This window comes from Nilaparvata lugens, chromosome 10 (genome assembly GCF_014356525.2).
Source record: "Nilaparvata lugens isolate BPH chromosome 10, ASM1435652v1, whole genome shotgun sequence".
NCBI lineage: Eukaryota > Metazoa > Arthropoda > Insecta > Hemiptera > Delphacidae > Nilaparvata > Nilaparvata lugens.
Window position 1 is genome coordinate 7,777,736 of NC_052513.1, and position 14,258 is coordinate 7,791,993.

The following is a 14,258-nucleotide window of genomic DNA, read 5'->3' on the forward strand; positions in this document are numbered from 1 at the left end:
TCCATTGATATAAAAGTTGTCCATTTTGCATTTTTAATTTAATGAATACGAATTTTTGAAAATGGATCCATCATTTAGAAAGACCCTGTGGTATGACACTTTGAATTGGTTTGAATCTTATATTTTACGTTGAGAGAATAAATGATAATATTGATTCAATCCTTGAATAAATAACTTACAATAAATTGGATAAGTTATTCAAAATAGTTGAAGTGGAAAAATCGGACCTACTTGAGGATTCGTAAATTAGTTATTGAAAAGTTATTTATTTTGAAATAAATTGAAACAAAATGAGAAAACTATTCGGTTGATGAGAAATCATCAAGTGTGGAAATCTTTTTCGGGTAGGCTTCCAGTTTCCATATAATTTTCATGGAATCCTTTCAAGTACTTCACTCTGAGGATATAATAAGGAATACTCTTTTTATATATCTCTTTCTGAGAATATTGTTTGCTAGGATGAATGAATATTTGGAGTGTAATCGCACGTAGTTGAGGATTATAATCTTATTTGCTATTCATCCATTACAGATAAACTTTTAATCATGATCCTGTCACTTGGAGATCAGGAAATGGGAAAGAGTTCGAACATTTAAAAAAGATAAAAATTGTACGAGATTTGAACTCTACAATGGAGTTGAGATTTGAATGAACCATCACAGTTCTCAAGTTGAAAATTATATTGAAGGGTGAGTAGACAGTTTTATGAGTAACCATATATTTTTGAAATCAATTCAATAGTTTTTTGTTACGCTCTAAGACGTTTAGTCTTCAATAGCCCATAGCCCAATATTGTATAAAATAGAATTCGATTGTCAAGTACCTTAAATTATTAATGAAATGTTATCTTTATTTCAAGAGTTGGTCTGTAAATGGATGCTTAATTCAATTTGATAATTCCAAAAGGATTTCTGAGCTTATGTAATATCAAATTATTGAGTATCATGCAGAGTTATACCGTGAATGATGAAACATTCATCTATTATCAAGTTGGAATAGTAAGAAAGTATTCTATTGGAAGAGACACACTAAGGTGTTTCACACCCCTGGGATTTTTTTCTGTTCTGCAGTTGACAATATCAAACAGATGGAAATTTATGCCCAGTCTAAATTAGGTTTGTAGTATTGTCTTGTCAACTACTCTCTACCACTTCCAGTCAGTAATAACATTCTACAAGGTCACCAGCTCATCTTGTTCTTAGTTTGGGGTGTCTAACACCCCAGAGTGTCTTTCACGTAGGACTTTTATCAAACACTTTTATCACAAAGATTCACTTGTATTCTCACTACAAATGTGGTATGGGATGATGGATCAGATTGTAAAAATGCTATGATTCTCTACAACTTGAGATTCAAAACGATGAAATGAAGAGACGTGAGTTTTTTATGAAGTTGTCATTGGCAATGATCAAGCCATTCGTTCAAACCGGATTAGGAGCTCCAACTCTTAGGCAGAACATACGTGCTTCTAAAATTAGTATAAATATTGATAAGCAGTGCTTTACTTTCGATTTCTGTGTGTACTTGGAACAAAAATGATTAAGAAATGATGAAGTGTGGTCCAAGTACTTGTTTTTTTCATATTTTTCAAAGAAAAATGCAAAATTAAATTGGGGTGTTCAACACCCCAGTGTGTCTACTGTGTTAGCATAAAGTAAGTGTGTCTCTGTAGGGTTAACGGAGCTTTGGGATAGTATTGTTCAGAAAACTTCGAAATTAACCATTGCTGAAAAATTGAAGTTTCAGAAGTGACCAATCGTTATAGATGAGAACGAAATGGAATGAGAATGATATTTAGTGGTAGATACGGTACCTATTACATTGGTGAGTGGAATATCTTAGAGAAGAGACAGCATAATGCAATATTCTATCCATGGTAATATAAATACAACACTTCATTAATTTATGTAGAATGTTAAAAAGATTATCAATGATCAATTCTAACTTGTATGTATATGATTATCATGCAACGCTTCGAATATAATGTATCATCGATGAAATGAAAATTTTTTCTCGCTTCTCGACATGAATCTCTATTCTCACGTTGAAAATTGAAAAGTGTCACTTCTTTTCAACAACTATTATAATATTTCCTGCATATTGTGTGGCATAAATTCAAGCTTTGAATAATTCATTCCAATAAAATGAACTCAATCTTTGAATAAATGATTTCAATATTAATCTACGAACTATTACTACTGTAGTAATATTCTAACTGTAGAAAAAATCTCGTATAGGCTTATTTTTGTATATTATTCATCTCAAAATCTGAGATCCTGGAATTTTGTCATCTCAAAGTCTGAAAACTTCAACGAAGCTATTCAGTCTCATTTATCCTCTATAGAAGATGTGTTGAGGGCAAATACATATTGATATTCTCCTTATCCTTAAGGCCATTCCACACAGCACGTGGCGTGCGTGGCTGGACGCACGCTAGCTACTTTTCAAAACATCGCTTCCCAGCTAATCAAATGAAGCAATTCACATATCAGCCACGGCCACGCGGCAACGCTTGCTATACTAGCCACGCGTGGCTACCGTTCGCTCTCTGAGCGATCTTTTCAAACGTGTCCGGCCACGTTTTGGTCCGAGCATGCGCAGAACGTATACTAGACGTATACTGTCGTATAGAACGTATACTATCATTGTCAGCCTCAAGGTCGCGCATTAAATGATGGAATTCGCCATAGGTCTTCCTTTTTTTATTGATTGGATGTACCCACTGGTCCCGTGCTGTCACCGAATACAATAAAACCAGCTCATTATCATTACTACTGCTGCTGTTGGAGTCATCAAACCAAGGTAAGCCACAAGAAAATCCAGATTCACACCACGGGACCGTCGGAGTTGACATCTTCCTGCATACTGACGGGATACGTGGCCGGTATAGCATCGCAACAGTCGTGGCGGTGTGAATTGGCATGTGGCTAGCGTGGCCGGCGTGGCGTGCGTCCAGCCACGCACGCCACGTGCTGTGTGGAATGGCCTTTACGTATATGCCCATAGAAAGTGTAGGATATTTTTTAAGTGGTTTATTATGCAAATATATCATCGAAATATATTTTCTAGTTTCTTGCCTTGAAATCTGAACCTCTATGAGCTGATGAAAACTTGACACTGGAAGGTAATTTAAATTCTAGAGTCATATAAGATGAAAATTTTAATTTTTTTCAAATATCTAAATATTATTAAAATTTTGATTTTCTCTTACAGATGATCAAGCTACTGACGACAATTCGCTCAAACCAGTGAGTCGCGGGTTCTCGTAACTCTGAGCTGCCAATAAGTGTACTTATTTTATAGATACTATTATCAAATATGAAAGGAGATGAATGGGGATTGAATTGTTACTATTTTACTGTTTAAAATAGTTATTTATTACTCATCATCAATTAGCAACATTCAATTGTGAAATAATATATATGAGCATGTTCAAATCATAGGCTCATCTGTTGTAATATTTTTCAAAAACAATGACTTTTATAAAGAAGGAATTAGTTATGAAAAATGTTTGTTGATATTTTCTTCAAAACCTCATCATATCACACAAGTTGATTAAGACTTGAGCATATATCCTCGCAAAAATTCCATGAGTTTAATTTTTGTGATATAAATTTATAGCTGAATAAGGCTGATCATTAATTGATTGAAATTTAATATTTATAGATTCTGAACCGGTTGCTCAAAATTATGTTGAATTTATACAGTATTGTGATAAAATGCTGATTGAAGACGTATACCGCTCCTATGATTGGTGACATTCAACTAACATTTAATCACGGTTATAATAAATAATTTGACAGACTTCTTAGACAACCGGGTTGGAAGGTTTGTGATGATCGCAGACACTTGTTTAAAAATACATGGTAGTGATTATTATGTCTTGATAGCGTTTGAAAACTATGGTAAATGCTATGAAAACAACAGTATGATTCACCCAAGGCTATTTTCTGTTTGGTAGAATCAGAGCTCAAATGAATGATTCATACTTCATCTAATAAGGAAGATAAATCGTGGAAAAGCAATTTCAGAGCTTTTGCAAAACTTGTAACGTAGTTGTCGTTTTTTAGAGAATCAGAGAGAGAAGACTCAAAGTGTAAGGTTTAAACATCACGCTGTAAGTGCTTTTAAAAGCGTTGTGAGATCTGAAAAACCCAATCTTCTTAACTTTATACTTTGATGATCAAGCAGAAAGTTTCGCTAGTGATTCAGAAAGCTCTGAAAAGCCTCCAGGATTTATTGAGCTGTGAACCGATTCATATTTAGATTCAAAATGGAACTGAGGTTGTACAATTCCCAATTATTTTAACAATTCAACCACATCAGAAAATTCTCAATACAAATATCATAATCATGCATATTCCATCACCATCCAGTGGTTTGTTAATCATTTGATAATATAAATTTTATTCGATAAGGAAATTTATGAATTTTCGAAATCAGAATCTCTTTCAATGACATCGTATGAAATAAATCATTGAGAAACCCTCATAAAATTCATGAGTTCGCCTGGAAAATCTGTAAAGGATGTTGTGATTAACACTTCAATTATCATTGATTAATTTAATATGAAGTGATAATTAAGTGTTATATTTAAATATAGTTTGGTGTTTTAATTTCTCTAAATTCAGAATGTTTAGCTTATATATATTTTTTGGACGAAAATTGAACTTAAACGTTTTACAGTAGAAACTTAACTTATTTTTTGGACATTTTATTAATTTATCAAAATTTAGGAATGGAATAGATTTGGGCCAAGCCTGTTGTTCCTTTTAATCATATTTATATGATTTGTGATTCTGTCCACGAATAAATAAATAAATCTTGATTTCTTTTTTCTCATTCTTAGTCAGAATATTGATTATCGTGAAATTTTATTCAAAGTCTATCTTGAATTAACTACCAAAAATCCGATTATTTGAGGGAAATCACACTAAGAAAAACCCCAATAATAATTATTGAAGGAAAATCATTATTGGATGGTGTTGACCACCCGAAGACTTCTGCTACTGAAAACTCGGCTTCTACAAGAAAATTCAGTCTCCAGCTTCTACAACAGGGTGGACACAGAGCAACTAGTAGCAAATTTCATGATACTTCAATGGAAGTAAGACAAGAGTAATTTTTCTTTCCATCTACGAACTCCAAAGTTCTATAGTAAACCTAACACTCGAATGGGCACTTTCAATTGTCGATCCCTGCTGATATAACAGCCGTGAGGCCCATTAACGGATTATACTCAAGCATGAAGGAAGTAAATACTTATTACTTAAATACTCATTACTTATTTAATCTGTGACTCAAGTGAGATGGAACTTCCATCAGGGACTCACGACCATACATACGATAGAAATACAAGCCATATAATAATATAGAGATAAACGAAAATAACTTTTTTTCTTATCAGAGTTCATCAGAGATTGACAATGGTGTAATAACCGAAACCGGTCTTTCTAATTATCAATAAATCAGTGGTTTTTTGACAATTCCCTAGTCTTTTTCATTCAAAACGAAAATAAGTTCATATTGAATGAAAACATCTTTACATTGTGAAAACCACTGGCTTATTGGAACAATTTAAAATCGAATCTGAAATGATTAATAGTTGATTGAAACCATTTGGAATGATGACACAAATGACCGATTAAATATTGAAATAATTAGATTCTTGATCCCATTTTATTATGATAAACCAGAGTTTCTGACAACATCAGGTCGTTTACATTCACTGGAGACATCCACCACATCAACTTAGAAAGTCAAATAAAACCAGTTCAATTGTGTAAGTATCTTTCTCTCAAAAATTATAATTGAGACCAGCGTACTGCGTATTCTGTCACAATAATCCACCTCACGAATCATCATCGAGAAGAAGTGAACAGACGGTAGGTAATAACCATTCTGCAGGGGACTTCATACATAGTTCACAGAGAAGAAATGAGGAATTGCTAGGACACGCTGGTATAATGTTCCTCTAAGGAGCCATGAACTGATGTGGTTGAAATGTATTACTAACGCTCGGAAGGGCTATTTAGATAGTAAATAACCATTCATCTAGACATAATTTCTCCTTCCTGGTGATTTAGATCTGTGGAAGTTGGGTCATGTCTTCGTATTAGTCTTACGAAACGAGCTATTTATGCTTTCATTTCACGCTTTAAACTAGAATTGGAAGCTGTCACTATGTTAAAACGGGTTTCGAATGCGTATTTCTCTGATAAAAAGCCATCTAATTATCTGAAGTGAAGAAGCAATAATATTGATTGATTGAAGGCTCAACTCAACTGAAACCTGTAACTTATCAATAAATACATTTCAAGGCACTCAAAATTAGGATGAATGTCGATGCTGAATTTCACTGTAAGCAAAACCCCACATCGGAATCAGTGATCAACTTTTTCATAAACATTGTCTGAAGAGAAGAGCACACATTGTGAAAAGACTATCAGTGGAAACTACAGGTTTCCACTACTACTTGCAATTCATAATTATTATTAAAGTTATCAAATTACTCCTAGAAATCATGATTAGACACGAACTTCCAATGATAATGAATTATGTCTAGTATTTCCTCAAATGCATTCAGTTTTCGGAGCCTCTTAATAAATCACGATTACACTTCATCATGGTTTTCCTTACTTTGATTCAGTTTTCAGAACCTTTTCAATGGAATAGGAACACACTTTCTCATGGTTGTCTTGCTTATTGAAAACTCTACGTGAGATTATAAATTATAGTATAGGCACGAGATTAACAATCTAGTATATAAGTTCTATCTTGTATAGATTTTCAGAAAAAATCAAAATTTGATTATAATATTCCTTGAAACAAGAATAGAATGGATGACTTCTGTCTTTTAGTTTAGTTGTATTTACGAAAAAAAATGTTATAGAAATCTATAAATTTATTAATCAAAATTATCAAAATTTAGCTCATATCGATTTTACAGCATTCATAAAACAGTTCAATTCAATTCAATTCAATTCAATTTATTTTTTCCTTCTGAATACAATTCAAAGCAGTTACATAGAATCTTGAGCAATAAAGTTTATACAATTCAAGAAACGATATAATATACTTACTAAAAACAAACAACAAAATATAGAACTATACTAAACAATAAAACTCTTGAGCTATCACAATTTTATTATTGTATAAAATTCTTGTATCAGATAGGAAAGAGCTTACATAGGCAACAAAGGCCTGTGCGTAAGCTCGAGTTATCATAACAATATGCGTTATATCTATAATTATAAAGAGAGATCTCAATTTTTACGTAGTTTAGATCTCTTATAAAAATTGAGATCTCTCTTTATAATTATAGATATAACGCATATTGTTATGATAACTCGAGCTTACGCACAGGCCTTTGTTGCCTATGTAAGCTCTTTCCTATCTGATACAAGAATTTTATACAAGAATAAAATTGTGATAGCTCAAGATACATCCACCAATTGTGATACATCCACCAACCAATCGTGAGTGATGCATAGTTCAATATCTTACTCATTTTACATAATATGAGACGATCTCTCAATGCTCCTGATTCTAAATTGAATATGGAAAAGATGCCTAATCACTGCAATAAAAAACAACTTCTATGATGAAAGTTGAATAGTTCAGTAAGAAAGGCAAAGAGTAACGGAAACTTTAGAGACCGAACTTGCAACAAACAGAAAAACAACTGAAGTTAGAGTCAAGATGCAGGAATGTAGATTGATTGATTGATTGATTTTTATTATGACGTGCTAGGTCTCGATAGACCCGTTGCACTAAACAACAGTACAATACAAAACAAGTAAACAAGATACAACAGTATTCAAATGAACAAGAATATAAGTATTACAAATAAAAACAGTTAACTGTTGGAAGTTAAAATAGAATTAAAATAAATAGAATAAATAAGTAGAATAAATAGGGAAAATAGGAAAATGCGGAGATAAGGAAAATAGGGGAGAAAAAACTGAATGTAATAAGAAAATGGAGAAGGGAAAGAATGTAGAGAGAGATTTAAAAGGTGTCATAGAATAAGAAGAAGAGAAGTAAGTAGAGAGGATGATGAAATAAAATGAGAATAAAAGAAGAATTTAAGAAATAAGAAAGACAATCATAAGATGATGATAAATAATAAGAACAACAGGCATTGAGGTAAAAGTGAGCAGAAAAAAGTGGATAGAAATCAAAGGAGGCGATGAATAAAATAAGTGAAAGTGCAAAAACTGGCAAAAGCTACATGGAGACTGCCAAACGCGCCAACATAAAAGTTATGCGTCGCAACTTTGTTGCTTACAATTCTCCCCTCCCCCTCCAACCATCCCCTCGAACTGCACTGTATGCGTAGCACCCCCAACTTCACTCTCCACCCCTCGCCACCCACTTTTCCAACCCGCTGGTCCGGAAAATTGCCATTTTCTTATTTCACTCGCTGCTCCACAGTCGTACTTATAACTGAAGGAATTCACTTTGGCCCGGCGGCTCTTACAACACAGATCGGCTGCACAAATAACAAATACGCCCTGCAGTTGACATTCAGGCACGGTGCACCTATTCTCCATATCACCTCCTTCCACCATTCTTCAACCATTCTCTCTCTATCCCTCACACCTCCTTCGTTCTCCGTCCATTCTTCTCTCTGCATTCTCTTATCGTCGACATGTGCTGTCACGTTGGTTACGCCCCGCAATCATTCGGCAACTAGCGTAACATCTACAAATGGCTGTTTGTTACAAGTGTTCCCTTTCTAGTGGCACTGTTGGTGATATATGCATGTCACCGCATCCTGTGACCGCACAAATTGAATTTTCACACTTTTCGCATCGTTTCGTTACCATTTTACACTCCGACAATGGGTTTTAGGTTGAGCGTACAACCATGAATTTTTAGGTGACGGATGTAAAAGATGTTCACCCTTCTCGGGAAATATTTTCAACAATATTCTTCAGCTTTCGACATGGAGGATGAGGATTAAGTTCGATTTTTTTCAAGAAATTTTGAGAGATAATAAAGAATTATGAGAAAAAGGGAAAAGTGACGAACTTCTCGCAGGCAGTTTTTTGTAGTTCCTGAAAAGTTAGTTAAGTCATGGGGAAAAAATAGTATAGATGCCATCTTTTTTCTGTGCTTAACCAGGACTTCCTATATATCGGACCTGCGCTTACAAAAGAAAAATGGTCGCCGTAGGTGGTGGCCGGCATTGATATTTTAAACGGGAACTAGATGAAGTGAGATTTCGACACACTTAGACGCTCTCTAACAGCTGATTAGTGTTTTTTCTCAGTAGGAATTTCTATAAGACCACCACATACGGCGTCCATTTATTTTCTAGGCTCAGGTCCGTGAGTATATAGGAGGTCCTGGCTCAACTGACTCAGGTCCCTTTCCGGAATAAGCTGACATACATTGTAGGGCCATGAATATCATAAATGGAATGAACGTGGAAGACGTTCAGAAGTTCAACACTGTAGCACTTTCACAACAGATGTCATTTTGAAATGTGGATAAAAAGTTCATGGCTCATGAATTATTACATATTACATTTATTCGTTCTATCGATGTGAAACTATTATGAAGTGGGTATAGTATATAATGAGGAGGATATATTTGATAAATATGTAACCAACCAACAATGGGGGTAGAATTAAGAGATCTCTAAATTCTAAAGGGCGAGTCATGGGACTTTATTAATCAACAAACTTTAGCATTCTATTGAACTTGTAAAATTCTATTAAATGAATTAAACTAATTTAAATTTGGACAATAACAAAAATAATCTAAATCGGTTCATTGCACATTCTAAAAATTCAAGATGACTGCATGTAAGATTTTGCTAAATGCTATTCTGGATTCTAACTGTTCACGAAGGTAGCGTGAACTTTACTCATTTCTCAATTACAAATTTATGATACTAGGGACTCGGTCATTCAAGGGTTTTTAGCATGAGCTAGAAAATATAATGGCACTAACAATCGATCAATTTATAAATCCATTACTATTTAGAAATTTTCACTACACTGATTACTCCCGGATAACTTACTAATTCAAACAAACATTGACATATTCACTTCAAATAATTAATAAACTACTTCAACTTAACTCACGGCGAAAAATAATACATATTAACAAACTTAAACAGCAAACAAATTCAACACACACGTTAATTTTGAGCCCTTGAGGCCCGAGGCTACCTCTGGATTTTTTATGTGAATTCGGCCGCGGCTTGATTGGAACTGAACTATTCCACGCAAATTATGTTCCCCTTCCACCAACGAGACAACGGTCCACGTGGAGACGAGCATAATTCCGTGGGAAAGGAAAATAATGCAAGTTTGAAATATTCCCAAATACACGTGTATTTTCCATCGCTAACAGAGATACAGTTCCGTGAGAATACCTCAACCCTGCATAAAATTGGAGTCTTCCCGGACGCAAGTTAGCAAAATCTTAATGTGAGAAAATTATTTTTTAACAGAAAAATAAATTTCTCACGATAAAAATTTACACACAAAATTCAGCTACAAGATCACTAAAGTCTCATTGTTGAAGTCCTAATTCTACACTTTTCGAATGAACCCATACTAAATTTATCTCTATGAAAACACAAACCCATAATTAATTTATTTATTTCAATATTATCACCATCACAAATATAACAAAAACCATTGAAGATTCACAGAAATATATTCATGTAAATAGACATCATCATTCGTTACATCGATTCAACAACTTCATTTGATAAGTGTACTAATAGCATTACAACATTATGAATGAAGTCAAAGAAAATCAAGGAGGGGAGATGATGGAAAAATACATTATTTATTTATTTATTACATTCCACAATCACAATATCAAATTAATGATTGGGAAAGAATCAACAGGATCAACCTATACTTGAACAAATACTTGATATAAAATCTATATTATACTTGAACAACGTATGTGAATTCATGTGGGAATGAATTTCATCGTCACTAAAATAGAAACTCTTGAATAGCAAATGTCTTGTTCAAATTTGTAACAAAACAGTGTGAAGAGGGAGGCAGAAGAGAACAAAGTGGGACAGCGAATTGAGTTGGGAGATGACGTGTATTGTTACACCTCTGAAAATATAAATGACATCTCTAACATGCCTTCGTGGACAACATCCGTTGAGAAACAGACTTCCTAATTCCGGCAGCTTGTGAAACGCCAATGCAGAAAAACAGAAAAGCCCTAAACAACAGAAACAAGAAGTTTGCTTGTAGCATTTGAATGAAAAATTGTTTGCTACCTGCAAAAAACCGCAGGAAGGAGAAGAGGATTGATTTATTGCGCTGGTCCTAACTATCTAAGCCCTTCCTCGACCTTTTCCATCCATATGACTTCCTTCCCACATACTTTCTTCCAGCTAGAATAAGAATGGAGCATTAGTTTATCGGGTTTCGTCTGACAGAGAATTATTGTATCACGCTATTTCATCGACCATGAATCGTGTATTATTGCAGCATGCATAAATATATCAGTGGGAAATATTATGTATTGTTGCAGATGTGATACAGTTTAATATTTCATAGAATATAATTCATTATAGAAATACGCATAGTACTCAAGTATAATGAAGATAGCCAAGAATTATTTTGAAACATATTATTAAGAAACATATTTATTTTGTGGTGATGAATAACCCATCAGTTATAATTTATTTTAATATCAATAGAAACATCGATGGATTATTAAGACATTATAGATTAACTCTATACTGCAATCATTACCAGCAAGAGTGAAGAATATTCATCTAGAAGAATACGCATTCCTGAAATTGAAATGAAAATGTATCGGCAAAGTGATTTTGGATTGTGATATTGATACTTATAATATACTAGCCGTCAGGCTCGCTTCGCTCGCCATATCCGTCTATCCACTATATCCCCCTGGACCCCCGACTGGATCGTCCAAGAATGAGATCAGCAGGCTCGATTCGCTCGCCTGCATTTTTCATTTGAGCATTTTTATCATATGATAGAACAATCCAGTCGGGGGTCCAGACTAACGTCTGGCTAAACGGATATGGCGAGCGAAGCGAGCCTGACGGCTAGTAATATAATATTCCCAGGATTGAAGTGCCCAATCAATTTTTCCGCGATAATGCATTTAAATCTTCAACTTGGTGCCAACCTAACAAGTCAACTCACTTAATGCCAACCTGGCAAAATTATTAATTTAGTTGCCAGTTAACAACTGTTTCGAAGAGGTACTCTATCTAGATTATAGTTCTATAGTAACATATGATATGGAATTTCAATAAATTATAATTAAGAGATTGGGAGAAGAAGAATATACATGCTAAAAGACGAACTCTAAACCCTTAAAAACAACCCTTAGAGTTAAAATATTGCCAAAAGATTTCTTAGTGCGCCTCTAAAGGGCCAACTGAACATACCTACCAAATTTGAACGTTTTTGGTCCGGTAGATTTTTAGTTATGCGAGTGAGTGAGTGAGTGAGTGAGTGAGTGAGTCAGTCAGTCAGTGAGTGAGTGCCATTTCGCTTTTATATATATAGATATTTGAGTAGGCCTACGAGTATACCTACTTGAATGGCGTGTTCGACAAGTAATTCACATGAAACATTCAGTATCATAATCTGCAATAGGTCATTTTGACCTAATGATGAACAATCATAGGGTGGATCAGTTCTTCTTAGGTAGTTGAACAATGTTCGAAAACTATCCTCATCCTCAATTTATACCAAAATTAAAATTGTATACCAATGAAAAACAGTTTGACATTCTACTCAAACTACAAATTTCAGCTTCCTCGAGCCTTTTCAGAAGTGGGTTTCTATATTATTCCATTTACAGTCCCAATTTTTCTGTTACATTCTGTAGGCGACTACATTTTTGTTATGGATCACAAGGTTTTCAGGTTTCGAATTAAATTGTTATTCATAAAATCCTTCCATACAAACGGGAAGACCTTCCAATTACAGGAACTTACTCTAATTTACGATAAGGGATTTTTCTTCAATTTGGTATGATCAAACAGCCAGATCCGAATTCAACCAATTGGATTTGAAAAAGTGGACTCGGGTTGGATTGAGAGGCAAGCAAGCCTTTGATCCATAAGCAGACGGCTGCACTCGTAACTCACATGTACGAGGCTCAGTCGATTTCTGAAGCACACTCAACGTTTTGTTCCTTGAGGCCCCCACACACAGGGCTACCAACTTAATTGGAATGCAGGTTGAGACGGAGGCAACAATATTGACAAAGGGATGCCGGGCTTATCCCTGCATGGAAGAAGACCAAGTTTGGATAACATGGTTTGCTCGGCCGCCTTTGTTCAGACTAAGTTTCCTTACTACATTGGTCATAAAGTTCGAACTCAGATATCAGCTGCAGTTCCACAGTTTATACGCTCTTTTGTTTTCAGTCGGTGTTCATGAACTGCGCAAATTACTTCCAGCGACTGCCATAATTTATGCAAATATTGACGAACCCGTCATAATCGGAACTGGAACTAAGTTGCCAGAGCTAACTGTCTTGAGATGCTACAATGCTTCCCTGTCTATCATTGCAAGTGCCTTCAAACTTCGCAAATAACTCCCATTCGAACTCCACAACTAACTAGCATTCGAAATTAAAATATTCATCAAAGTATTAATATCAAGTCATCTATTTTCTTTTGAGAAGTCGAGAGAGAATTTAGAAAGGAATGATCTGCTTTTGCTTTCGTGTCTCAGTTTTCCTCTTTGAGCAAATTACATTCTTGGTCCGTGTGAAGGACTGTTACTAAAGTAAACCATATTTATATTTTGATCTTCTTACATCCCTTTTAACCTATGATGCAGCTTACTAAGTTACTAGCAGATCAGTATGCCTGAGAAGAGTATCTTTGCTGATTCAATAATCATTATAGGTTCTCTACTTACATGGATACTAGTAATATATTAATGGATACAAGTAATAGAAGAAATTATACGAATGATGCTGAGAAATCTGAATTCAATCAGAAATCATTTATCTCCGTTTTCGGGTTTGTGAGTGGAGGATTACCAAGACAACACGGTATTGTAATAGTTCCATCATCACACATACAACTGGTTGCACAAAAGTATGTTAAATTTTAATTCCAATTGAATGCCACGAGAACCAATTAGAGAAGCCTTCTCAGAAAAACTTTTTGTGACAGGTTCTCGTAGAATTTGATCATGATTGAAATTCTTGTATATTTATAGTATACTTGAAATATATTGGAATCAATATTCCAGTATTGTATTGTATCA

General features: G+C 34.5%; 1 protein-coding gene across 1 annotated transcript in view; it reads left to right on the top strand.

Moving 5' to 3' along the window:
• Positions 1–3,508, top strand: part of LOC111048792 (ras-GEF domain-containing family member 1B) — a 262,880-nt gene extending 259,372 nt beyond the window's left edge. Inside the window, exons 11-12 of the mRNA XM_039436610.1 lie at positions 532–689; positions 3,214–3,508. The gene's annotated coding sequence lies outside the window, so the exon portion shown is untranslated. The remainder of the gene's footprint in view (positions 1–531; positions 690–3,213) is intronic.
• The last annotated feature ends 10,750 nt before the right edge of the window (positions 3,509–14,258 follow it).